General features: G+C 43.6%; 1 protein-coding gene across 1 annotated transcript in view; it reads right to left on the bottom strand.

Annotated features, from left to right (window-relative positions):
• Positions 1-22,075: 22,075 nt before the first annotated feature.
• The window catches only part of CSNK2A2 (casein kinase 2 alpha 2), a 478,508-nt gene continuing 472,930 nt past the window's right edge, over positions 22,076-27,653 (bottom strand). Inside the window, exon 12 of the mRNA XM_069217427.1 lies at positions 22,076-24,491. The gene's annotated coding sequence lies outside the window, so the exon portion shown is untranslated. The remainder of the gene's footprint in view (positions 24,492-27,653) is intronic.

Here is a 27,653-nt window from a genome sequence, read left to right as displayed (position 1 = left end):
CACCGGAGCTCTTCAAAAGTCGGTGTCGATCTGTTGTAACTAACCCGATACCGAACGCAAACAATACCGACGATTTTTCCGAGATTCTAACTAACTTTCCGACCTGAAACACGGAGCGAAAAGGAACACGTCCGAACCAGATGGCGGAAAAAAAACAATCTAAGATGGAGTCGACGCCCATGCGCAATGGAGCCGAAATGGGAGGAGTCCCTTGAACTCGTGACTCGAAAAGACTTCTTCGAAGAAAAACAACTTGTAACACTCCGAGCCCAACACCAGATGGCGGGATGTGCACAGCATGTGTATCTGCAGCTACATATGCCATCCAACATATATATATATATATGGAAAATGTCACTTACCCAGTGTACATCTGTCCGTGGCATGTAGTGCTGCAGATTCACATGCTATGCACATCTCTTCCGACATCTAGTGTTGGGCTCGGAGTGTTACAAGTTGTTTTTCTTCAAAGAAGTATTTTCAGAGTCACGGGATCGAGTGACTCCTTTTCTTGGTTACAGTGTGCATGGGCATCGACTTGTTTTCCCGCAAAGGGTGAAGGAAGGAGTATAAGAATATAAAGAGATGTCCATACAAATGTAAATGTATATACATATGTACAAATATTAAACTTGAATGACTACAGGCTTCGGGGGGGGGGGGGGGCATGTGAATCTGCAGCACTACATGCCACGAACAGATGTACACTGGTTAAGTGACATTTTCCTTTTGATTACATGTGTAGCTGCAGATACACATGCTATGCATAGACTACATAGCAGTTAGTCCTCCCAAAAAATAGTGGTGGCTAGCCTGTAGGAGTTGAAGTTGTTTGAAATAGTGTTCTTAATACAGTCTGGCCTATAATAGCCTGTTACTGAGAGAAAACATCAACACAATAGTGTTTTGTAAAAGTATGAGGAGTTGACCATGTGGCAGCTTTACATATATCAGCCATTGGTATGTTCCCTAAACATGCCATTGATGCACCTTTCTTTCTTGTGGAATGTGCTCTAGAAGTGAATAAAAGTTTTCTATTTGCTTTGATGTAGCATGTTTGGATGCATCTAACAATCCATCTTTCTAAGCCTTGTTTAGATATAGATTACCTTTATGTGGATGTTGAAAGGCAACGAAAAGTTGTTTTGTCTTTCTAAAATCTATAGTTCTGTCGATGTAGTACATAAGAGCTCTTTTGAGATCTAAGGTATGAAGAGCTCTTTCTGCCACAGAGCCTGGCTGTGGAAAGAAGACTGTCAATTCCACTGTTTGATTGATGTAAAAAGGAGATACTACTTTTGGTAGAAATTTTGGAATTGTCCTAAGTACAACTTTATGTTTGTGTACTTGGAAGAAAGGTTCTTCAAGAGTGAACGCTTGTATTTCACTAACCCTTTGTAAGGAAGTAATAGCTACAAGGAAGGCAACTTTCCATGTTAAAAAATGAATTTGACAAGAGTGCATGGGTTCAAAAGGTGGGCCCATAAGTCTGGTAAGTACAATATTTAAATTCCAGGAAGGAACAGGTGGTGTTCCGGGTGGAATAATGTGTTTTAATCCTTCCATGAAGGCTTTAATAACAGGAACTCTGAACAGAGAAGTGTGTTGAATAGTTTGCAAATAAGCAGATATTGCAGTAAGGTGGATTTTGGTGGATGAGAAAGCTAAATTTGATTTCTCCAAATGAAGTAGATAGCATAGAATATCTTGTATAGATGCTGTTAGCGATTCAGTGTTTTTAGATTGACAGTAATAGGCAAATCTTTTCCACTTGTTTGCGTAACATTGTCTAGTAGTAGGTTTACATGCTTGTTTAATTACTTCCATACATTCTGATGGAAGCTTTAGGTAACCAAACTCTAAGACTTCAGGAGCCAAATCGCCGGATTGAGAGCATTGGGGTCTGGGTGCCTTATTGGACCTTTGTTCTGTGTTAATAAGTTTGGAATGAGGTACTACAGACAGATCTAGGAGTGTTGTGTACCAATGCTGACGTGCCCACGTTGGGGCTATGAGTATCATGGTGAGTGATGTTTGACATAGTTTGCTGACCAGAAAGGAAAGGAGTGGGAGAGGAGAAAAAGCGTAGGCAAATATCGCTGACCAATTGATCCATAGAGCATTGCCCTTGGATAGGGGATTTGGGTGTCTGGATGCGAAGTTTTGGCATTTTGCTTGTTGCAAATAGGTCTATTTCTGGTGTCCCCCACTTTTGAAAGTACTTTTGAAGTACTTGGGGGTGAATCTCCCATTGGTGAGTTCGTTGGTGATTCCTGCTTAGGAGAACTGACAGCTGATTGTCTATCCCTGAAATGTATTGTGCTAACATATGAATGTGATTGTGAGTTGCCCATTTCCATATTGTTTGGGCTAGTAGGGACAGTTGAGATGAATGCGTTCCGCCCTGTTTGTTGAGGTAATACATGGTTGTCATATTGTCTTTTTTTTATTAGAACAGTCTTATGTTTGAGAAGCGGGTTGGAACGCTTTTAGGGCAAGAAAATACAGCTAATCATTCTAGGTGGTTTATGTGAAACTGTTTCTGCTTGGCATCCCATTCCCCTTGAATGGTATGATTGCTGAGATGAGCTCCCCAACCTATCATTGACGCATCTGTTGCGATTATGGTCTGAGGCACAGGGTCTTGAAATGACTGCCCCTTCATTAGATTGCTGAGATTCCACCATTGAAGGGACATGTGTTTGCCGGTCCATCAACACTAGATCTTGAAGTTGACCGTGTGCTTGAGACCATTGTTGTGAGAGGCACTGTTGGAAGGGTCTCATGTTTAGTCTTGTATAGGAACTATAGTTATGCAAGATGCCATCACCCTTAGAATTTTCATTATCAATCTTACAGTATATGGTTGATTTGGCTCCATTTGTGGTATGAGATTTTGGAACGCTTGTATCCTCTGTGCATTTGGGTATGCTAGGGCTTTTTGAGGATCTAGAATAGTACCTAGGTAAGGTTGTACTTGTGCTGGTTGAAGGAGTGATTTTAGATAATGGAGAGTGAACCCTAGTGTATGTAGGCTTTCTATCACATATTGAGTGTGTTGTTGGCATTGTGTAAAATTGTTTGATTTTATTAGACAATCGTCTAGATATGGAGAGATGCGAATGTGTTGTCTTCTTAAGTAGGCTGCTACTACAGCTAGACATTTTGTGGACACTCTGAGCTGTTGTTATGCCGAATGGCAAAACTTTGAACTGGTAATGTTTTCCTGCTATGACGAATGCGAGGTATTTCCTGTGAGCTGGATGGATGGGTATGTGGAAATATGCATCTATGAGGTCTAAAGCAGTCATGTAATCATGTTTTTGTAGTAGTGGAATGACATCCTGCAGAGTTACCATGTGACAATGTTCTGGCAGGATGTATAGATTGAGAGGCCTGAGGTCCAATATGGGTCTGAGGGTGCCATCTTTTTTGGGAATGAGGAAGTATAGTGAATATACTCCTGTTCCCTGTTGAGAATGTGGAACCAATTCTATTGCTTGTTTTATTAGTAGAGATTTTACCTCTTCTTGCAGCAGAAAGTTGTGTTCTGGGGACAATTTGTGGTGACGTGGTGGGATGTCTGGAAGGGTGGAGAATTATTCTAGGCAATAGCCATTGTGGATAATTGATAACACCCAATTGTCTGGGGTGATAATTGCTGTAGTCTTTCCCCCACAGGAGATCTGTGGAGTGGAGTGGAGTGGTGAGAAGGAAGTGACGGCTTAGATGGTGTAGTGGTTTGTTTTGAGGCTTGGAACTTGCCTCTGTGCCTGAAATATTGTCCTCTGTAGGAGCCTCTAAATCCCCCTCTTTGATATTGAGCTTGTTGTCCCTGCTTTGTTTGGGAGGTAGATGCGTCAGAGGATTGTGGCTTAAATCCTCCTCTAAACTGTGGTCTATGAAAGGAGCCTCCATATGGTGTGGTATATAGTGCCCCCATTGCCTTAGCAGTGTGAGTCTTTTCTCAGTTTCTCTATAGTGGTGGCTACTTCAGGGCCAAATAGATGTTTCTTATCAAAAGGCATATTAAGTACTGCCTGTTGTATTTGGAGCGCAGCCATGCGTGCCTTCTAAATGAAATGGCAGTGTTGACACTTCTTGCAGCTGTATCACCAGCATCGAGGGCAGACCTTATCGGGTTATTGCTTTTAGCCTGTCCTTCTTCTACCACTTGTTGCACACTTTTCTGATTCTCTTTTGGGAGGTGCTGTATAGTATCTTGCAGCTCATCCCAATGGCCTCTATCATATCTAGCCAGCAGTGCCTGAGAATTGGCAATTCCCCATTGGTTAGCCGCTTGCGTGTTTTCTACTCTTTTGCTAGCAGCATCACATTTTCCTTTTCAGGAGGAAGAGCGTCTCCTGATGACTGGCTGTTAGCTCTTTTTCTGGCCGCGCTGACTACCATTGAGTCCGGAGAAACCTGGTGTGTTATATAGTCTGGGTCCGTAGGGGCAGGCTTATGTTTTTTGTCAATCCTAGGCGTAATGACTCTAGCTTTGACAGGTACACTAAAAATGTGTTCAGCATGTTTAACCATTGCAGGTAACATTTGGAGATACTGGTATCAGGAGTGAGTGGAAGACAGAGTTAAATAGAAAATCTTCTTCCAGGGGTTCAGAATGCATAAGCACCCCATGATAAGCCGCTGCCCTAGAGACTACCTGAGTGTAGGCAGTAGTGTCTTCTAGTGAAGGTTTCAAGGGGTGTTGTGTCAGGATCATTATCAGGCATGGGATCAGGGTCATAGAGATCCCATGTGTCCCACTGTATCTTCATGCAAGTATAGTGAGGGTGTCGGGGAAGGCAGTGGTGGTGGACTATGAGGTGAAAAAGAAAGTTGTGGAGAGTGAGGAGAACTAGGGAGAGGTGCTGGTTTCTCCTTTTGTTTCTGCACTTTTGCAGGTGGTTGAGCAGAATCTAACTCCTCTTGAAATGCCAGCTTTCTTTTAGGAGGTGCAGTGAGGATTCGGACAGTCTCCTTATATATATGGATTCTCGGTTGTCTTTCATCCATAACCTCCAATATCGGCTCAGTCTCAGTCTCTTCTTGGGAAGCTTTGTGAGATTCTTGCATGGGCTTTGAGATTTGCTTTAATTTTCTCGAAAGTCCTTGTTCCTCTGTGTATGAGGATTTTTTCGGCTCCGAAGTTTGGGTCTTTTTCGGTCCCGAAAAAGAAGTTGGTTGTTTCAGTTCCGAAGCAGGGTGTTGAATTTTCGACTCCAAAGAGTGAGGGCGTTTGCTGGAGTTTGAGGTGAAAGTTTTAGCCAACTTGCTAGACTCCGAAGTGGATAGAGGAGTGGCCTTTTTCGGCAAGACAGTCTTTTTTGGGGCCAAACTATGGCCTTCCGGCAGTGGTGTACCCAAGGCCTTCGGTTGTTTTTTTATATAAGGGCATAGGGGCAGACGCACTCACATGCTGGCCAGCCGTGATGGGTCTATCATCTTCCGATTCTTCTTCGGAGTCGGTGTCTCAGATGGAGACTGTCTGCGCCTGCTCTTCCTCCATGGCATCGAGATGTTCGATGCTCTTGGACGCCATTTCTAGTGCTCGGGCGTTTGGACTCATTGCTTTTCAAACCTTTTCCTAAAATATGGGTCATGGGTGTTCTCACCGCAAAGCTCTCAATGCGTTTTTTTCACTCTCCAAGTTTTCAGAGCACAATCCGGGAAAAATAAATCCTAGCAACAGGGTATCTCAGAGTAACTTTTTCATTTCAGCAACAATATCGCCCCTCTTTTAGGGGAAGGCAGGCTGACTAAAAATGCATTTTTTTTCCGAGGTATCCCAGAATGTTTTTAGACGTACGAATTACGCACACTGTCGGAAGACATGCAGCCACTGAAGTTTTCGAAACCTACACAAAAATATTAGCTGACTAGATGAGGGAGTCAGAAAAAAGTTACATCTAAGAGCTGACAGAAATAAAAAAGCCTCCAAAATCCTGTCCAGGAAAAGCCTAAGGTATGCTTTTACCCACTCAGGAGTTTTTAACAGTTTAGCTTGCTTAGTTCAATTAAGTGTCTGATAGAGACAACTAGCTGCAGATTGCTTACCTTAGAATTCTCCCCAGACATCAGACTGGATCTGGAAATAAATCTTCAGCAGTACCTCTGCGTGTCAGTGGAGGGCATCATGCAATACAGTGTTGATGTCATCGTCCGGATCGGACGTCAACGGAGTCCATATAATCCCTCCTCTAATGTGCTAAAGTCAGTTCCACACAGCAACTGAGAAGCGGTTACTTCTGGCCATTATTTAACCTTCTATTTCATTAGCTGTTGTCATTGGAACAGTGTTTATGCGTTCCGGCTTTAAGGCTTGCGAGTTCTGTACTCGACAAATGGTCAGTCATGGACCCCATTCTATTTGTATGTGGTACTTAGGCTCCCCACCATGACACCGAAGATTGCAACGGCTGTCAACAGTTGAGGCCTAAGGTGCTTTGGGAGCAACAGATGTAACTCCTGGTGGTGCGGGTGTCACAATCTTCACAGGAATCTCGTAGATGTCAAAGTCCTTCTTCCAAAGCTCATTCTAGTGACCGTTTTCGGAGTCTCTCACATACGGCTCCTTTAACGTCTCCATATCCTGTGATGCCTCACAGTAAGCGTAGTCTGCAGTCAAATTCGCGTCCTCCTCTGGCTTTACTGGCCCGCGCGACTCCTCCCATTCCTCTAAGGAAGAGTCTGGTTATGAGTCGACCCCGTGTCCCCTGCTTTATACCTTGGCGACTCTGGACCAGATGCAGGACTATTACTCATCCTTGCATGTGTGTTTGGGCCTACCTCTCCCTCTTGAGCGCCTTTGGGCCCTAAGGAGGTGGCAGTTGCCTTGACAAGATCCTCACCGACGTCTTCGTCCTCGGTGCCCATTGGGCCCCTCAACTTTGACTCCGAATTGGCACCGATGCAAGTCCTCCTATGGCTTTCGTTTTCCACGCCTCTCTCCTCACTTACAACTCCAATTTTGGCATCCAGTTCTGACTTGCCAACTTCAGCCATGGCGGCGCCTGCAACTTTGCAACGCATCAATTGTTGTATCCCGGAGTTGGGCGACGCCCCTTCCGATGTCAAGGTCTCTCCCTCCAGACATCAGTCGACCCAGATGCCGGGAGTGGCGCAGTTGGAGTCGGCTATTCTTCAATCTGCATTTCTGTCTTCTGGGGCTCACCCTCCAGCTCTTCCATCGGAGGGGCTCGGTTTCCATTTTCAGCCTCCCAATTCCGATACCATTCTGTTTCAACAACTGGATCTGTTATTTGACTTGGCCAATGCTAGCGCCCTAGACTCCTCGCTGGCTTCCAGCCTCCTGTCATCCCCTGGGGGTTGGCTTCAGAAGCTAGTTCTGCTCTAGCAGACATGTTAAAGTGTGTGTCTGAAGTGTTACACTTACAACTTCCTACTGTGCAATTGTCAACGGACCCTTTGCTTGATGTCTTACTTCCTGACTAGTCTTCTGTGGAGCCGGCCTTCCTTATTGTGAGGCTCTTTACGATATCATCTTGGGAGCTTGAACCCAACTGGTTTCTGGTCCCCTTTTGGAGCGCTCAGTCTCTCAGAGACACAGGTCAGCCCCGGAGGATCCGTCTTGCCTCTGCCGGCATCCAACTACTCAAAGCTTTGTGGTGCAAACTGCTTTGGCTGCACACAGTATTACGCAGGTTCCTCCTGTCCGGCCAGAGCAAGAAGCCAAACAGCTGGACTCTTCTGGTAGGCAGATTTTAACTTCATCTAGTTCTGCCTTGCAATCAATCAATACTTCCTGTGTCCTTGTTCACTTCATCCATGTTTTTGTGGGACTCCGTAGAGTGCATTTTGCCTTCTCTGCCTGACGAGGATCTGTAGGGGAATGTCAGAAGGCTGCCAAGCTTAGTATCATATGTGCTATGGATACCACAGATTATGTTGGCAGGATTATGGCTTCTTCAGTAGTGCTGCAACGAAGAGCATGGTTACGTTCCTCCAATTTGTCAGAAGCTGTGCAAGCTTCCGCTGCAGATTCACATGCTGTGCATTATACTTCTGCCATCTAGTGTTGGGCTCGGTGTGTTACAAGTTGTTGTTCTTCGAAGAAGTGTTTTCGAGTCACGATATCGAGTGGTGACTCCTCTTCGGTTCCATTGAGCATGGGCATCGACTCCATTGTTAGATTGTTTTCCCGCAGAGGGTAAGGTAGGAGTGATAGAGTATATAGGTGAAAAGAAAAGAGATGTCCATGCTAATGCAAATATATATATATGTACACACATATTTTTAACTTAAACGACTACAGGCACCCAGGGAGGAGGGAGGTTGCATGTGAATCTGCAGCGGAACATGCCACAAACAGATGTACACTGGGTAAGTGACATTTTCTGTTCTGTGGCATGTGTAGCTGCAGATACACATGCTGTGCATAGACAAGCAGTTTGTCCTCCCATAAAAGTGGTGGTTAGCCTGTAGGAGTTGGAATTGTTAGTAATAATGTTCTGAGTACAGCTTGACCTACTGTGGCTTGTTGTCTTGCTAAAACATCTACACAGTAGTGCTTAGTGAATGTATGTGGTGTTGACCAAGTAGCTGCTGTGCATATTTCAGCCACTGGTATATTTCCTAAAAAAAAAAAAAAACATTGTAACGCCTTTTTTCTTGTAGAATGTGCTTTAGGAGTAACTAAGAGTTGTCTTTTGGCTTTAACGTAGCAATTTTGGATGCATCTTACAATCCATCTTGCCAACCCTTGCTTTGATATGGGGTTACCTGTATGAGGTTTTTGGAAAGCTACAAACAGTTGTTTAGTCTTTCTGAATGGTTTTGTTATGTCTATACAGTACATTAGAGATCTTTCTGCCACAGAATCTGGCTGTGGGAAGAAAACTGGCAGTTCTACTGTTTGAGTTATATGGAAAGGCAAGACGACCTTTGGCAAAAATTTGGGGTTTGTTTTTAGTACAACTTTATGCTTGTGTACCTGGAAGAACGGTTCTTTAATAGTGAAGGCTTGTAATTGGCTTACTCTTCGTAAAGACGTAATTGCGACTAGGAAGGCAACCTTCCATGTTAAGAATTGCATTTGACCTGAGTGCATAGGTTCAAATGGTGGGCCCATAAGTCGTGTAAGCACTATGTTTAAATTCCAAGAGGGAAGTGGAGGTGTCCTCGGTGGAGTGATGCATTTTAAACATTCCATGAAAGCTTTAATAACAGGAACTCTAAATAAGGAGCTGTGTTCTATATTTTGTAAATATGCCGAAATTGCAGTAAGATGTATTTTTATGAAAGGGAATGCTAAATTTGATTCTGTAAATTAAGTAAATATCATACAGTATCTTGTATTGATGCTGTCAGAGGGGCAATTTATTTAGATTGACAGTAATATACAAATCTTTTCCATTTGTTAGCATAGCACTGTATAGTAGTGGGTTTTCTTGCTTGCTTAATAACCTCCATACATTCTGATGGGAGTTGTAAATATCCAAATTCTATTACATCAGGAGCCAAATCACTAGATTGAGTGTTTTGGGAATTGGGTGCCTGATTTGTCCTTTGTTTTGTGTCAACAGATCTGGTCTGTTTGGGAGTGTGGTACTACTGACAGGTCTAGCAATGTTGTGTACCACGGTTGGCGGGCCCACGTTGGTGCTATGAATATCATATTGAGTGAGTTTGACGCAACTTGTTGACTAGAAATGGAATGAGTGGGAGAGGGGGGAAAAGCATAAGCAAATATCCCTGACCAATTGATCCATAGAGCATTGCCCTTGGATAGAGGATGTGGGCGTCTGGATGCGAAGTTTTGGCATTTTGCATTTTCGCTTGTGGCTAACAGATATGTGTTTGGTGTTCCCCATTGTTGAAAGTATTTTTGAAGTACTTGAGGGTGAATCTCCCATTCGTGTGTTTGTTGGTGATTTCTGCTGAGAATATCTGCCAAATGTATTGTGCTAACAGGTGAATTTGGTTGTGGATTGCCCATTTCAACATTTTTTGGGCTAGAAGGGAGAGTTGGGACAAATTTGTCCCTCCTTGTTTGTTTAGGTAATACATGGTGGTCATGTTGTCTGTTTTGATAAGGACATTCTTCTGTGTGAGAAGAGGCTGAAAAGCTTTGAGTGCTAGGAAGACAGCTAACAACTCTAAGTGATTTATGTGTAGCTGTTTGTGTTTGGCATCCCATTGTCCTTGAATGTTGTGATTGTTGACGTGAGCTTCCCAACCAATCATTGATGCATCTGTTGTAATCATGGTCTGAGGCACAGGGTCTTGAAATGGCTGCCCTTTGCTTAAATTTGTGGAATTCCACCACTGAAGGGACATGCATGTTTGGCGGTCGAGCAACACTAGATCTTGAAGTTGACCGTGTGCTTGTGACCATTGTTGTGCAAGGCACTGTTGTAGGGCGGTATATTTAGTCTTGCATGTGAAACAACTGCAATACATGATGCCATCATCCCTAAAATCTTTATGACAAATCTGACAGGGTACCGTTGATTTGTTTGCATCTGTGACTATATTTTGAAATGCTTGTATTCTTTGCATATTTGGACATGCTAGCGCTTTGAGTATTTAGTATTGCACACAAATACTGTTTTATTTGTGCCGGTTGTAGATGCGACTTTTGGTAATTTATTGAGAACCCTAGCGTGTGCAAGGTTTGTATTACGTAATCCATATGGTTTTGACACTGCGTATGACTGTTTGATTTTATTAGCCAGTCGTCTAGATATGGAAAGACATTTATATGTTGACCTCTTAGGTAGGCTGCGACTACCGCTAGGCACTTTGTGAATACACTTGGAGCTGTTGTTATTCCAAAGGGTAACACTTTGAACAGATAGTGCTTTCCCTGAATGACAAATCTGAGATATTTTCTGTGCGCAGGGTGGATGGGTATATGAAAATACGCATCCTTGAGGTCTAATGTTGCCATGAAATCGTGCTTTTGGAGTAGTGGTATAACATCTTGTAGAGTTACCATGTCAAAATGTTCCGACAGGATGTAAAGATTGAGGGTCCTGAGATCTAATATTGGTCTGAGGGTGCCATCTTTTTGGAAATCAGGAAATATAGTGAATAAACTCCTAGCTTATTTGACCTTGTGGTACGGATTCTACTGCTTATTTGAGTAATAGAGATTCGACTTCTTCCTGTAACAGATTGATATGTTCTGTAGATAGTTTGTGTGACCTTGGTGGAATGATTGGGGAAGTTTGTATCAACTCTAGACAATAGCCATTGCGGATAATTGATAGTACCCATTTGTCTGTGGTAATGTTTTGCCAATTTGCGTGGAACTGTTGTAGTCTTCCCCCCACAGGAGAGGTGTCAAGTGGAAGGGGATGAGACAAGTCACTGCTTATGGTGCTGTGGAGGTTGCTTAGAGGTCTGAAATGTCCCTCTATTTCTGGGATACTGCCCCCCTATATGTGCCTCTAAAACCACCTCGTTGGTATTGTGGTTGGTAGGTTGGTTTTGCCTGCGATGTGGATCCTTTTAATGTCTGTGGTCTAAATCCACAGCAAAACTGCGGTTTCCGAAAGGATCCCATGTATGGTATGGAGTATAGTGCACCCATTGCTTTTGCGGTGTCTGAATCTTTGCATATTTTTTCAAAGGCTTTGTCAACCTCTTGGCCAAAAAGTTGTTTCTTTTTGAATGGCATATTTAACACCGCTTGCTGTATTTCGGGTTTAAAACCCGAAGACCTGAGCCATGCATGCCTTCGTATTGTCACTGCAGTGCTGAAACTTCTAGCTGCGGTGTCTGCTGCATCTAGGGCAGATCGAATTTGATTATTTGTAATGGCTTGCCCTTTCTCCACTACTTGTTGTGCCCTCTGCTGGTGTTCTTTAGGGAGATGCTGAATTGTGTCTTGCATCTCATCCCAATGGGCCCTGTCGTATCGAGCTAATAGTGCTTGTGAGTTAGCTATCCTCCACTGATTCGCTGCTTGGGATGCAACTCTCTTCCCTGCCGCATCAAACTTTCTGCTTTCTTTGTCGGGGGGAGCATCTCCTGATGACTGGGAGTTTGCCGCCCTTTTTCTGGCAACGCTGACCACCACAGAATCTGGAGGTTCCTGTTGTGTTATGTAATCAGGATCAGAGGGAGGAGGTTTGCACTTTTTGTCCATCCTGGGCATAATTATACGTGCCTTAACTGTCTCATTGAATATTTGATCGGCCTGTTTTAACATGCCTGGGAGCATAGGGAGGCACTGGTATTTTGAATGTGTGGAGGATAGGGTATTAAACAAAAAATCCCTAGCTAAAACTTGATTGTACACAGTGCTATCCTCAGGTCGTGAAGGCTTAGAGGGATAGCGGTCTGGGTCATTGCTAGGAATGGGACCTGGATCATAAAGATCCCATGGATCTACATTGCCCTGTTGTGAGTCAAAAGAGTGTGTGGGTGACTGCACTGGTGTAGGACTAGTAGGAGGAGATGTATGGAGGTGTGGAGTGAGGAGGAGAAAATTGAGGAGGTGGTGGTTTCTTCTTCGGCTTTGGCACTTTAGCTGGAGGCTGCATAGTGTCCAATTCCTCTTGAAAGGCTAGCTTTCTCTTTGGCTTTAGAGGAGGTGCTGTTAGGATCCTGCCTGTCTCCTTATGGATATAAATCCTGGCTTGCCTTTTGTCCATAACTTCAAGTATTGGCTGTACTTAATACTCCTCTTCAGAGGTTTTGTGGCTTTCTTTTAGTCTCTTTGAAGTCCATGCTCCTCTGTATATGCTGGCCTTTTCGGCTCTGAAGCCGGCTTTTTTGGGATCGAAAAAGATGATGCGGTGGATGATCTCGGCTCCGAAAGGGATTTCCAAATCTTCGACTCTGGAAAAATGGTGTTTGCTCGAGTCGTACACAGAGCCTTTTATTGCCTCCGATGTCGAACTGGTAGTTTGGTCACTGGGAGTCATTTTTCGGGCTGAGCCATGGCCTTCCGGCAGTGACGTACTCAAGGCCTTATGTTTTTGTGAGGGTACAGGGGCAGGCGTACTCACATGTTGTCCCGCCGTGACTGACCAGTCTGTCCTCCTTGGATTCCTGTTAGGAGTCGGAACCTCGAACGGAGACTGTCTGCATGATTTCTTCCTCCTCCACATCGAGATGTTCGGTGCTTCTGGACGCCATCTCGAGTCTTCGTGCCCTCCTGTCTCGAAGAGTCTTTTTTGGAACGGAAGGATCGACAGGCCTCACAATTTTCTTCCTAATGATCTGGGGAAAGGCAAAGATTACAGATGAGATGTTGGTCTGTATAAGGATATTTGGCGTGGCACCGAGGACAGAATGGGGAAGGAGTCCGATCCATGAGGCTTCCACCCAGTTGGCCCGATAAGGCCCGGGTTGGGCGCGCGCGCCCAGAAGGGCGAGTAGAGTTGTCTTCTCCGACGGTACCGATGGAAGATGTAAACCCGATCGATACAATACTGACAAAAAAAGAAGAGTTTTAAAAGTTTTCCGAATCAAAATCTCAGAGCAAGAGGAAACACGTCTGAACCAGACGGCGGATAGAAAGCAATCTAACATGGAGTCGATGCCTATGCACAATGGAACCGAAGAGGAGGAGTCACTCGATCTCGTGACTCGAAAACACTTCTTCGAAGAAAAACAACTTGTAACACTCCGAGCCCAAAACTAGATGGCAGAAGTATAATGCACAGCATGTGCATCTGCAGCTACACATGCCACCGAACATATGGAAAATGTCACTTACCCAGTGTACATCTGTTCGTGGCATTAGTTGCTGCAGATTCACATGCTGTGCACATCCCGCCATCTGGTGTTGGGCTCGGAGTGTTACAAGTTGTTTTTCTTCGAAGAAGTCTTTTCGAGTCACGAGACCGCAGGATTCCTCCCCTTTCGACTCCATTGCGCATGGGCGTCGACTCCATCTTAGATTGTTTTCTCCCGCAGAGGGTGAGGTAGGAGTTGTGTATGCTAGTAATAGTGCCCATGCAATGGAGTAATGTACATAATGTAGTTTAAAGTAATATATTTAGAAATATACAGATGTTCAAGATCAACTTCTAAACGGCTACAGGCTCCCGGGGAGGCGGGTGGGCGCATGTGAATCTGCAGCGACTAATGCCACGAACAGATGTACACTGGGTAAGTGACATTTTCCGTTCAATGGCATGTGTAGCTGCAGATACACATGCTGTGCATAGACTAGTAAGCAGTTATCTCCCCAAAAGCGGTGGTTCAGCCTGTAGGAGTTGAAGTTGTTTGAAACAATGTTCGTAGTACCGCTTGGCCTACTGTGGCTTGTTGTGCCGTTAGCACATCTACACAGTAGTGTTTGGTAAATGTATGAGGCGTAGACCATGTAGCTGCCTTACATATTTCGGTCATTGGAATGTTTCCTAGAAAGGCCATGGTAGCACCTTTCTTTCTAGTTGAGTGTGCCTTTGGTGTAATAGGCAGTTCTCTTTTTGCTTTAAGATAACAGGTTTGAATGCACTTCACTATCCATCTAGCAATGCCTTGTTTAGAAATTGGATTTCCTGTATGAGGTTTTTGGAAAGCAATAAATAGTTGCTTTGTTTTTCGAATTAGTTTTGTTCTGTCAATGTAGTACATTAACGCTCTTTTGATGTCTAATGTATGTAGTGCTCTTTCAGCTACAGAGTCTGGCTGTGGGAAGAACACTGGTAATTCCACTGTTTGATTTAAGTGGAACGGTGATATGACTTTTGGTAAAAATTTAGGATTTGTCCGTAGAACTACTTTATGCTTGTGTATTTGAATAAATGATTCTTGTATGGTAAATGCTTGAATCTCACTTACTCTTCTTAAAGATGTGATGGCAATTAAAAATGCAACTTTCCATGTTAAGTTTTGCATTTCACAAGAGTGCATGGGCTCAAAAGGTGGACCCATGAGTCGTGTTAAGACAATGTTGAGGTTCCATGAAGGAACTGGTGGTGTTCTTGGTGGTATAATTCTCTTTAGGCCCTCCATAAACGCTTTTATGACTGGTATCCTAAATAGTGAAGTTGAGTGCGTAATTTGCAGGTAAGCTGAAATTGCGGTAAGATGTATCTTAATGGAAGAAAAAGCTAGCTTTGACTTTTGCAAATGCAGTAAGTATTTTACGATGTCTTTGGCAGATGCGTGTAAGGGTTGAATTTGATTATTATGGCAGTAATAAACACATCTTTTCCACTTATTTGCATAGCAATGTCTAGTGGTAGGTTTCCTAGCTTGTTTTATGACCTCCGTACATTCCTGTGTAAGGTCTAAGTGTCCGAACTCTAGGACTTCAGGAGCCAAATTGCTAGATTCAGCGATGCTGGATTTGGGTGTCTGATCTGCTGTTTGTGTTGCGTTAACAGATCTGGTCTGTTTGGTAGTTTGACATGAGGCACTACTGAGAGGTCTAGTAGTGTTGTGTACCAGGGTTGTCTTGCCCATGTTGGCGCTATTAGTATGAGTTTGAGTTTGTTTTGACTCAACTTGTTTACTAGATATGGAAGGAGTGGGAGAGGGGGAAAAGCGTAAGCAAATATCCCTGACCAACTCATCCATAACGCATTGCCCTGAGACTGATCTTGTGGGTACCTGGATGCGAAGTTTTGGCATTTTGCGTTTTCTTTTGTTGCAAATAGATCTATTTGTGGTGTTCCCCACCTCTGGAAGTAAATGTTTAGTATTTGGGGGTGAATCTCCCATTCGTGGATCTGTTGGTGATCCCGAGAGAGATTGTCTGCTAACTGATTCTGAATTCCTGGAATAAATTGTGCTATTAGGCGAATGTGGTTGTGAATCGCCCAATGCCATATTTTCTGTGTTAGGAGAGACAACTGCGTTGTGTGCCCCTCCCTGTTTGTTTAGGTAATACATCGTTGTCATGTTGTCTGTTTTGACAAGAATGTGTTTGTGGCTTATTATGGGTTGAAATGCTTTCAGCGCTAGAAATACTGCCAATAGTTCTAAGTGATTTATGTGAAACTGTTTTTGCTGAGTGTCCCATTGTCCTTGGATGCTGTGTTGATAGGTGTGCTCCCCACCCTATCATGGAGGCATCTGTGGTTATTACATATTGTGGCACTGGGTCTTGGAAAGGCCGCCCTTGGTTTAAATTTATACTGTTCCACCATTGAAGCGAGATGTATGTTTGGCGGTCTACCAACACCAGGTCTAGAAGTTGACCCTGTGCTTGTGACTATTGTGATGCTAGGCACTGTTGTAAGGGCCGCATGTGTAACCTTGCGTTTGGGACAATGGCTATGCATGAGGACATCATGCCTAGGAGTTTCATCACTGTCTTGACTTGTATTCTTTGTTTTGGATACATGGTCTGTATTAAATGGTGAAAAGCCTGAACCCTTTGTGGGCTTGGCGTGGCAATCCCTTTTGCTGTGTTGATTGTCGCCCCTAAGTACTGCTGTGTTTGACACGGCACAAGGTGTGACTTTGTATAGTTGATTGAGAAACCTAGTTTGTGGAGGGTTTCTATGACATACTTTGTGTGTTGTGAACACCGTTCTAGCGTGTTTGTTTTGATTAACCAATCGTCTAGGTACGGGAACACATGTATTTGCTGCCTTCTGATATGTGCAGCTACGACTGCTAGGCATTTTGTAAAAACTCTTGGCGCAGTTGTTATTCCGAATGGCAACACCTTGAATTGGTAGTGTACCCCTTGGAATACAAACCGTAAGTACTTTCTGTGTGAAGGATGTATCGGTATATGGAAATATGCATCCTTTAGGTCTAGTGTTGTCATGTGGTCTTGTTGTTTGAGCAGTGGGATTACGTCCTGTAATGTCACCATGTGAAAGTGATCTGATTTGATGTAGGTATTTAATGTTCTGAGATCTAATATAGGTCTTAGACTCTTGTCTATTTTGGGTATGAGAAAGTACAGAGAGTAAACTCCTGTTCCTTTTTGTTGGTTTGGTACTAATTCTATTGCCTCTTTCTGTAGCAACGCCTGAACTTCTAGTCCTAGAAGATCTATATGTTGTTTTGACATAGTGTGTTTTCGGTGGGACGTTTGGGGGGAATTTGAGAAATTCTATGCAATAACCATGCTGGATAATTGCCAGTACCCAAGTATCTGTTGTTATTTCCTCCCAATGTTTGTAAAAATTGCTTAGTCTCCCCCCCACAGGTGTTATGTGTTGGGGATGTGTGACTTGTAAGTCACTGTTTATTTTGAGGAGTTTTGGGACTTTGGAACTTTCCTCTATTTTTTTTAAACTGTCCCCCTCTATATTGTCCCCGAAAACTTCCACGCAGATATTGGCTCTGATAAGTGGGCCTTGTTTGTGAGGTCGTGGGTTCTGTGCTTTGCCCTCGAACCCCCCCCCCCCCCCCCCCCCCCCCCGAAACTGTGTTTTTCGAAATGTGCCTCTGCTCTGTGGGGAGTAGAGTGCGGTCATGGCTTTGGCCGTGTCAGTGTCCTTTTTAAGTTTTTCGATCGCAGTGTCCACCTCCGGCCCAAACAACTGCTGTCCGTTAAATGGCATATTTAGCACAGCTTGCTGTATTTCTGGTTTAAATCCTGATGTACGCAGCCATGCATGTCTCCTTATTGTTACTGTTGTGTTGACAGTTCTAGCAGCTGTGTCTGCAGCATCCATAGCTGACCGTATCTGATTGTTGGAGATACTCTGTCCTTCTACTACTTGCTGTGCTCTTTTCTGGAACTCCTTGGGCAAATGTTCTATAAAATGTTGCATTTCGTCCCAATGAGCCCTATCGTATCTGGCCAACAAAGCCTGAGAATTTGCAATACGCCACTGGTTTGCTGCCTGTGCCGCCACCCTTTTGCCTGCTGCGTCGAATTTGCGACTTTCTTTATCTGGAGGTGGTGCATCTCCTGAAGTATGTGAGTTTGCTCTCTTGCAAGCTGCCCCTACTACAACTGAGTCTGGTGTTAGCTGTTGTGTGATGTACACGGGGTCTGTTGGTGGCGGTTTATATTTTTTCTCCAGTCTTGGAGTAATGGCCCTTCCTTTTACAGGCTCCTCAAACACTTGTTTGGAGTGTTTTAGCATCCCGGGTAGCATGGGAAGACTCTGGTATTGGCTGTGTGTGGACGACAGTGTGTTAAATAGAAAGTCGTCTTCAATGGGCTCTGCATGTAAGCTGACATTATGAAATGCCGCTGCCCTTGACACCACTTGTGCATAGGCTATACTATCTTCTGGTGGCGACGGTCTAGCTGGATAACAGTCAGGACTATTATCTGACACTGGTGCATCATAAAGGTCCCATGCGTCAGGGTCATCTTGACTCATCCCTGTGTGGGTCGGGGATTGCATCATAGGTGGAGTGGCTACCGGTGATGGTTGCGGAGAGCATTGTGGAGATGGTGGCGGGGTTACTTGTTTAGCCACCTTTGCCTGTGACTGCTTGTCTTCCTCCTGGAAGGCAAGTTTGCGTTTCATCCTAATAGGAGGGAGAGTGCTGATCTTTCCCGTTTCTTTTTGGATGTGGAGCCGTCTTTGGGTGTAGTCTGGCTCCATTGTCTCTAATTCCTGTCCAAATCTATGTATTTTCATTTGTGAGGACAGTCCTTGTTCCTCTGTGTAGGAACTTGTTTTCGGTTCCGAAGCCGGATGTTTCTGTATCGAAACCTTTTCGGCTACTTTTTTCGGTTCCGACAAAACCTTTTTTGTTTTCGGCATCGTGGTCTCTCGGTGCCGACTCATTTCGGTGCAGCTGTCTCTGTGCCGAACCTGCTCGGAGTCACTATCTCGAGCCCGAGATTGCTGTGTGGCGGTATCTCGACCGGAGTCGGATGACTTCGCCACCAGCGTGCCCTTTTTCGGTGCCGATGATCGGTCACCTATTTTTCGGGTTAAGCCATGGCCTGTTGGTGGTGGCGTCCCCTGGGCTTTAGTGTTTTTTTTCGTGAGTCTTGTGTTTCGACGTCTTACTCACGGTTTTCGGCGTTTGTTCGGGATCAATCTCATCCGAGTCCGATTCATGGATGGAGAATGTTTCTTTCTCCTCCTCGAAACGCTCTTGTCCGGTCGACGTCGACGCCATTTGCAGTCTCCTTGCTCTTCGGTCTCTTAGTGTCTTCCTTGACCGAAACACTCGACAGGCCTCACAAGTATCTTCCTTGTGTTCGGGCGACAAACACAAGTTACAGACCAGATGCTGATCTGTATATGGATACTTGTTATGGCATTTTGGGCAGAAGCGGAATGGGGTCCGTTCCATTAGCCTTGACGAGACACGTGGCCGGGCCCGACCAGGCCCCGACGGGGGATCGAGAAAACCCCGAAGGGCCACCGGAGCTCTTCAAAAGTCGGTGTCTATCAGTTGTAACTAACCCGATACCGAAGGCAAACATTTTTCCGAGATTCTAACTAACTTTCCGACCCGAAACACGGAGCGAAAAGGAACACGTCCGAACCCGATGGCGGAAAAAAAACAATCTAAGATGGAGTCGACGCCCATGCGCAATGGAGTCGAAAGGGGAGGAGTCCCTCGGTCTTGTGACTCGAAAAGACTTCTTTGAAGAAAAACAACTTGTAACACTCCGAGCCCAATACCAGATGGCGGGATGTGCACAGCATGTGTATCTGCAGCTACACATGCCATCGAACATATATATATATATCATATGTGTATGTACTCCTTCCTTGCAGGTATGGATCTGTAGGTGGGTGGAAATATCTGGTGCCTCATGGGTACACAATGGCCAGGACAAGGGATCTATCCTGCCATGGAGAAACACGTGGCTATTCTTTCCATGCTGTTAATGTGCCTATTTATTGTTTCCCCTGCCATGCTCTTGTAGGTTTGGGGCATCATCCATTTGTGTATGGGTTCCTGTCTTTACATTCTTGTCCCATTAGGGGTGTTGTTCCCTTCCTGGGTTTCTTCCCTTTTGTGTGTTCTCTGTCATTGTTTGCACCACTATATTCAGGCACTTCATGTGTAGGATTCCAATCCTAGCATATGCTTAATCCTTTCAATGTCAGCTGCAAGAAGGTAGCCATATTTCTTCCTTCTGTCGGACATTTACTCCTTCCTACTCTCATATTGTTTTTGTGTTTAGGACTGTTGTCCATACCTTATGTTTCAGAATATTTAATTATTGAGTCCACATATTGGATTGCTTTCTTATAAACTGGTTGTTCCTCCGGGATTCTGCCACTTTTTACTTCAGTCATTTCTTCAGCTACTTTTTTCTGTCTGCTGGATTGCCACTGTCTTACTCTTTATATGGTTTGCATCTGCTCACGTGGCATTTGTCTACCTTGTGTTGATCCTTTTCATGTACAGCAAGGTTTCGGTTGGTTTCTATCAGTAGGTGGTTCTACCAACCTCTTAACTTTTAGTCCGCTAACATTGATTTTCCTGCTTGGCTGGCTTTTCTTTATTGAGGGGTGCACTCTCTCTATCCCCTCTTTTCTTTTACCTTGCCTCTATATATTAAATATATAGGCTTGTATATATACATATATTTTCTGCTTCATAGGTCTAGGTCTCGATTTTTATCTCTGCATGTGTGTCAACTTGGCCCTATGCTTATCTACAAACAATATATGTATGGACACAACCATGTCTTTACATCTATATCTGTGCGTATGGGTGTCTGGGCACGTATCTTACAGTCCTCCTCATTTAACCATTGTATATCATGCATATTGCAAACCTTTTGTGTCCCATGTCGACTGGCTCTGTCTGTCTCACAGTTCTGTTATACCCCTCTTTAGGTTTCCCCTTTGGTGTTCCGGGAGATGTACATTCTGTCTTTTGAGTTACTCTCCATAATAGTGTTAAGCTTCCTGCTTCTTGCAGATTTTGCCTATGTATCCTGGTAGAAGCAACATATACGCATTGCTTTCCCTTTTTCATATCCTCTAGGGTTACCCCTTAATGGTTGTACCACTCCTATTGTCTCAGTGACTGTTGAGGCTCTTTTGCATCTTACTCCTCAGCTCCTCTTCGATTCAAACTTCTACTTTGGAGCACCATGTTATTTTCCTGTTGTTGCTCTCTACCAACAGTATCATTTTCATTGCGTTTCATATTTTCTTAAAATATTCTGTGGGTCATCCACTGCTCTTCAGGTGAGATGAATGCTTCCTCTCACCTCTCTCTCTCATTTCTGGTCTACTAATCCTTCAGATAGACTGGTTGTTTATATGCAAAACTTGGGTAAGATGAGTTTGCAGCCCCTTCTCCTGGGTTGATATTATTTTGGTACCTAATTTTAAGGTAAGGATTCTGCCGCTAGCTGTCTATATCAGATGAACAAGTTACTTACCTTTGGTAATGCCTTATCTGGTAGAAACACACTAGCCGCAGATTCCTTACTGACTCACCCATCCTCCCCCCTCTGTGAACCTCTTTATTTTACCTCAGTCTTGTTTCTTGGTATTGTATTGCCATGCTTTTCAATTTAGTAGTTGTAAATCAAATTTACATCTACCTCTCGTTGATACACTGTTCCATTGTCCGTTTCTATAGTGGCCCCATGCTGTTGCGCAGATTCTAGTCACAGAAGAAAGTGACATCAGCGTGTCGTCGGAGGGATTATATGGACTCCGTCGACGTCATACCCAGAGCGTTGACACAGTTGCACGACACCCTCTACCGACACACAGAGGTACTGCTGAAGATTTTTTCCAGATCCACTCTGAGGCCTGGGGAGAGTTGTAAGGTAAGGAATCTGCGGCTAATCTGTTTCTACCAGATAAGGAGTTACCGAAGGTAAGTAACTTCATTAGGATACCTCCTCCTGCACCGTCCAATAGAAAGCTGTCCATTCCCAGGGCTGAAGGACAGGAAAACACATACAAAATGGTGACCCTGGCATACGAAGCAGCCAGTTCATGGAGGTGTGGAGTAAATTTTATTGTGTTAAGGGTATGTGACGACTATAATTTAGATGGAAGTGACTTTTAGGGTAATGTAGCACATTCTCTTAGCATGGTGTTCTCTCCTGTAGTATGCACCATTGTCAATGTGATGGGGTTAGACGGCTCAGTACTGTAAGGCTACTGAATAAAAGCAAGTGTAGTCAATGCCTCAACCACTTTAGAACATATTCCTCTAGCTTGCCCAAGCCACCCTCTCCCCCACCAGCCCAGTGCCGATAAACATACACATCACACACATGTGAAGACGAGTAATAGATACAAGATTTATATACACATAGTAACAGTAGCACCACTTCCATAAGGCTGAGGAGACAAATTTACAATGACAGGGAGGAAGGAGGTGTGCTGCTTAGAAAGAGGTATTTGTAACACGCTTTCGAGGAGCTGGGAAACAGCCTTACTTCAGAGGTAGCTTCACAGCACAGGCGCTGTTGAAGGGTGTGCTGTATTTTAAAAAAAAATAAAATAAATTAATAACAAACAGCAAAATACCCTACTCTGCTATATGCATAAAACGGTGCCCCCACAAAAATGTGCTTTGGGACTGCTGTGCACAAGTCTAACAGAACAGAAACACAACAGCATATTCCAATGCAGGAATTTGATCAACTGTTTGCAAAAATCCCCAGAGATGCATTCAGTACTAGATTCTTATCTGGCCAAAGGAATCAGCCCATCAAATTTTAACTTAAACAAACCAAGAGCTTTACTTATATATTAATACATCTAAAGGTGAATGTCATAGCCTTTCAAAATTGTGGGTTTCTTCATAAATTAAAAAAATTGTGTATCCCTATCTGAAAAATATTAAAAGAATTTTTCATCTTAACTACAGTCTTGTTTCTGATCTCAAAAAATCCTCACAAACAGATCTTACTGAATGTGGGAAACTGCAATTTATTAGAATGGGCAAAAGCCGTAGGCAAACTGCTGAGTGAGATCGCCTAAAGGGAAAGTGAACTTGGCTAGATGAGTGCTGATACAGTGATCTTACCAAATAGCCTATCTAGGGTCAAGTTGGAAAAGTTCTATACTACAAAAAGGTTGCCTTCCACAGCACTGTCACCGTATGACCTTGAATTTTACAGAATGTCCTGATCATTCATTTTGCCCAACTCTAAATTATAAGGACCTGAATTGTAACAGTCCATCTACCAATAAACTAATATGACTCCTTGGCACAAACATGTGCATCAGCAATCAACCATCCACGTAGAAAACATCCATGTAGGAGAAATACAAACAATTTTGGCTCCAGTACCTATATACACAAAGAAATGTACTCCACCACCAAAAACAAAAATATATATGTATCTTGTGTGCATATACTCAGATTTCAATAATGATCCAATCCAAGGGAATTCAGGAGCCAAAAGACGGTGATGAAAAATAAGCCATTAGGCATAAGTTACTGCACTCCTGAGCGTAACAGCAAGACTGAAGTTGGTGGATGAAGTATAAAAAAAAAAAAAAAAAACGCAATGAACACTGAAACCCATTGTAAGATACGTTTGTTGTCAAACCTTCTTACAGCATGAGTAGCATTGTAAATAATCCTGTCAGTCACCAACAAGGCCAGAGTGCCTCATATCTAACATGGATTCCTGACTGGTGCAAGGCCTCTTCTAATTCCCTGAGTCTGCAATCCATGGGATTCTCCAGCACATGGTAGTTTTGTTAGGAAAAATCATCACTGTCCCTCACTCAGACAAAAAGGAGTAAATAGTTTTTAAAGGCAGCAGCTGATTGGCAGAATTGTGACTGGTCATAAGGTGAAAGCGACAAAAGAATGTCACAAAGGGGGTGAAGTCACTCAGTGTGAGGAATATCACAATGCAAAAGGCCAGTCAAATCCGAAAATTTCACTTTGCAGAATAATGGGCACGTCAGACGCCATATCAATAGACCAGTCACCTTTTTCCTTTGCCCTTGCTCCACTCCAATCGGCCGTGAAGTACTGTAATTCCCCTCTTCGCCAACCCTTACCCACAACCTTGTCCACTGAAATAGAGTTGGCAGCAAGGGCGGACAGCTCCCTTAGAAGGGAAGGTGGTGTAATATGTCATAACAATTCCAGCATGCTTAATTGCAGTGGCTCATAAAGGGGCAGGGGGACGCAACACTTTCCATATTTCTTTTAAAACTTTTATTCAGTAATATATATTCTTCCCCCTCTCCTTCCTTTCTGTTAAACTATAATATAACCGTCCATCATGCTATATAGACAACCTCTCCCTCGAACTGTATGTAGTTTCTGAGCAGCTAAATAACACTTTACGCTGGTAAAGAGGTGTAGAGAGGGGAGGTCGGGAGAGGGCGCAGAACGGGGGAAGAAGCAACATTAGTCAACAACCGTTTTGCATACCCTTCACATTTTTCCCCCATGCTTTTCCAGGTCAGGAAGAGGTCAACAGTAAGTCAAAGGCATTTTATGAAAACCTTTTACATTCAGAAGAACAGTTTGGGGGGATTTTTTTTGTTCGTTTTATCTGTTTTGAAAACATTTGGAGTTCCACTTAGGTGCTGGCAGCATGGGGTCTAATGGTGGCCTCTCGCATCCCCGCTCAGCTTCTGTCCTTCAGCGACACGCCATCTCTGTACACATGGGTTTGGTTCTTGTTCTGCTTTTGGAAAATTTTAACAACAGAGTCAGACCTAACAAAGGAGGGAAAAAAAGAGAAAGTTTGTAATAGTTTAACAGCTTAATCAGATGACCAGAAAAGCAATACATGAACAGGGATACCTTCAGCATAACAATAGGGCAATTTGATCAAACCTTTACCCACCATCCTTTCCATTACGAGGTGGTGAAAAAAAGTCCTACCGTTTAAAGTGTGTTTGTACAACTTGTGACCACAGATCAGCAACCATAACAACCAAACCGACCTTCACCTTAAGCCCACACAAACATCTGACATTGCAAGCATCCACATAAGCAGTTCAAAGGTGCAAATAAGTCAGTGTTAAGTTCGAATTAAAAGATCCACTCCTTTGCTCTGAAAATGCAAAGTTCCCAAGATACTTGCTTTTAGAAACAAACATTGACAAGTTTGGGTGCCCAATTTGACAAGCTCAGATTAACAACACCCTTTACCAAACTACAAACCTGTAAAAGGGCGAATCATACCGACACGGAAAACTCAAAACTCTCAATAATAAGGGAGGAAGTAGAACGAACAGAGCACCAGAGTTTGCGCCCTCCAATACACGATTAACTAACCAAAAAAAAAAAGAAAAAACGACCTGTTGTAAGTATTGTGGGCTTTTAACCACACCCACTTCTCACCCATCACTTTCACTAGTTCAAAGGCCTGCTTTTCAAAAATCCATTGATGTCATTGGTAATTGCTTTACGTTTGTCCCGCCTTAGGGTGGGTATGTTACCACCTTGCAGACTAACCCTGTTACATGGATAATTACACAATTGCCAATATACTTCAGCATAGGTGAACTATTTGTTTCTTTTGTCTCACCCCTTCGAGCTCCATGGCAGCCATGGCATTCGCAGAGCAAACTCCATCGTATTGTAGCGCTGGTCACATTGTTCACACTGTTACCTAATCAGAGTCATTTCTTTTGGCTTTCTCCTTCACACTCCATTACTTTCCCAAAAACACTTATAATTGATAAATGCTTTATTAAAAAAAAGACATAAATCTGCAATGCGGCTCTCCCGGAACAGCAGTTACTACAATATTCACTGCACTTGGGAAAAGACACCCCATAATGCTTTGCAAGCATTCTTTTTCAAAACATTTTTTGCCATAACTCAGGGGTACCACCACCAAAACGTTCAGCATGACGCATTTTTTCTGTTTAGGTCATCTCTGGGTCGCCACACTAGGTTAGTGGGGGGGGACCCAAAAATAACCCCTCCCACCAATCAGCCCCTTTTTAAGCTCTATTATAGTTGGAACTTTTGTTTTATAGCTTGGAGTAGTTTGTGTTCTAAGGGCCTTAGTATTGCAACAGGCATGCTAGGCCTGGAAATGTGTACGGCACAAAGCCCTCTTGGGGCTAAATCTATGGTTGCACTACGTTGCACTACATTACTTTGTGCCATTCTATTTTCACGTGGTTATGCCCTCTAAGGGCTAATTATACAGCTACAAGACCATGTTTCTTACAAATGATATTTTTATTGTGCTGTCCTCTTGGGGCTGTTCTGAGGATTATAGTCAACATAGTACAATATTTGCTGCACTCGGTCATCCCAAAATGCATGCAGGGCATTCTTTTACAAAACATTGTTGCTCATAACTCTGCCTATGGTGGCTGAGGACAATGGGGCCACCTTCAAAATGTTCACCACAGCCTGCTCTTTTTGTCTAGATCTCTAGGTTAGTGAGGACCCCTGACATAATAACACCTTCATCCATTTAGTGTCTTTTTAACCTGTCATATGGCAGGAACTTTTGTTTTGCAGCAGAGAGTAGTTTGTGTTTCTAGGGTCTTGCTTGTAATATCATTAAAGTAGGACTGCTAGCCCTGAAGATTGTGTAATGCACTACGTCCTCTAGGGGCTAAACATATGGTTAAACTGCAATACTTTGTCCTTTTCTTTTCATGTGGTTATGCCCACTAGGGGCTAACTATTTGGTAACATGACCATGTTTCTTACAAATGCTATTTTCATTGTGGTTTCCTCTACGGGCTGATCTGAGCATTACATTCTAATGCCAAGCGTTTATTTCTGATAAAGGTTTTTATTGGGTTTATATGATAATTTTATGCTTTATTAATCTCTCCTTATTACAATTATGCCCATGATTCAGGCCAACTTAACATCCTTATTACATTATGACTGAACACTCTTGATATGTTTTGGTGACCCTTCTAGTTTATTTCTCTCGTTACTTCTCCGCGGCTGTCTTGTTTTGGGAATTGTGCTAGCCAGCCAACTCTGATGGTGGGGTGGAATTCTATTGGAATTAGCATGGCAGATTTAAATTAGGATGCTAAATGGCAACATGTTCATTTATTTACAACACCAATAGCTCTAACTCAAGCAAATGCTAGACCCATTGCATTGCAAATGCGTGTTGCGTTTCTAATCTTACTGACAGACTTCACCGGTCCGCAATGATGTATCTTTGCAAGCTGAGAAAGGACTGCTGCCTTAAATTCTACATAACGCTGAATTAAGGCCACACAACAAAAAACTGTGCTCTTTGAAAGCTGAGACAACGCCTACCAGGGTTGTACCTACAGATTTGCATTGTGTACATTGAGAATCTCGCTGATCAACAATGGTCCACTGTCAAATGTTAGGTTTTAGTCCACCCTAAAGTCTCAGCAGACTTCTGATTTACAAAGCAACAGTTGTTAGATGTTCCAAGGGCTCACAATGGACACCTCAGTCAGCATGCCTCGTTTACAATAGTGCCTGCACGCAGAGCTGAAAAGAAAGCCTTTCACTCCAGAATGTACAGAAATGTGTACAATTTTATACCCGGGCAGCGACTTAGACAGTTAGATCATGCTCACACAGACAACCAGTACTGCACTACATTCAAACAAGCCCCCACTGACACAGTCCTGCTTCATTCCTGAAGATACCAGCTACAGCATTTCGCTCACTCAGCTAATGCCACAAACCACCGGACTACATGGCCAACAAAGTCCTTAACTGATCCTTCGAGGAGGGGAATGTATTACTTAACAGATGATCCTCTTCCGCAGGTGTGGGGCGCTAGAACACTCAGCTTCTGCAACTGGTCACATGACTACATTGCCTACCACATCCTACTTGGAGGCTGAGAGGAGGGGTATTTGCTACTAAACGCACATTCCTCTCCAACAGTGCTGGATGTGTGC

The sequence above is a fragment of the Pleurodeles waltl genome, chromosome 12, assembly GCF_031143425.1.
Source record: "Pleurodeles waltl isolate 20211129_DDA chromosome 12, aPleWal1.hap1.20221129, whole genome shotgun sequence".
NCBI lineage: Eukaryota > Metazoa > Chordata > Amphibia > Caudata > Salamandridae > Pleurodeles > Pleurodeles waltl.
Note: the sequence above shows the minus strand (reverse complement) of the source record. Positions and strands in the feature narration are given on the sequence as shown.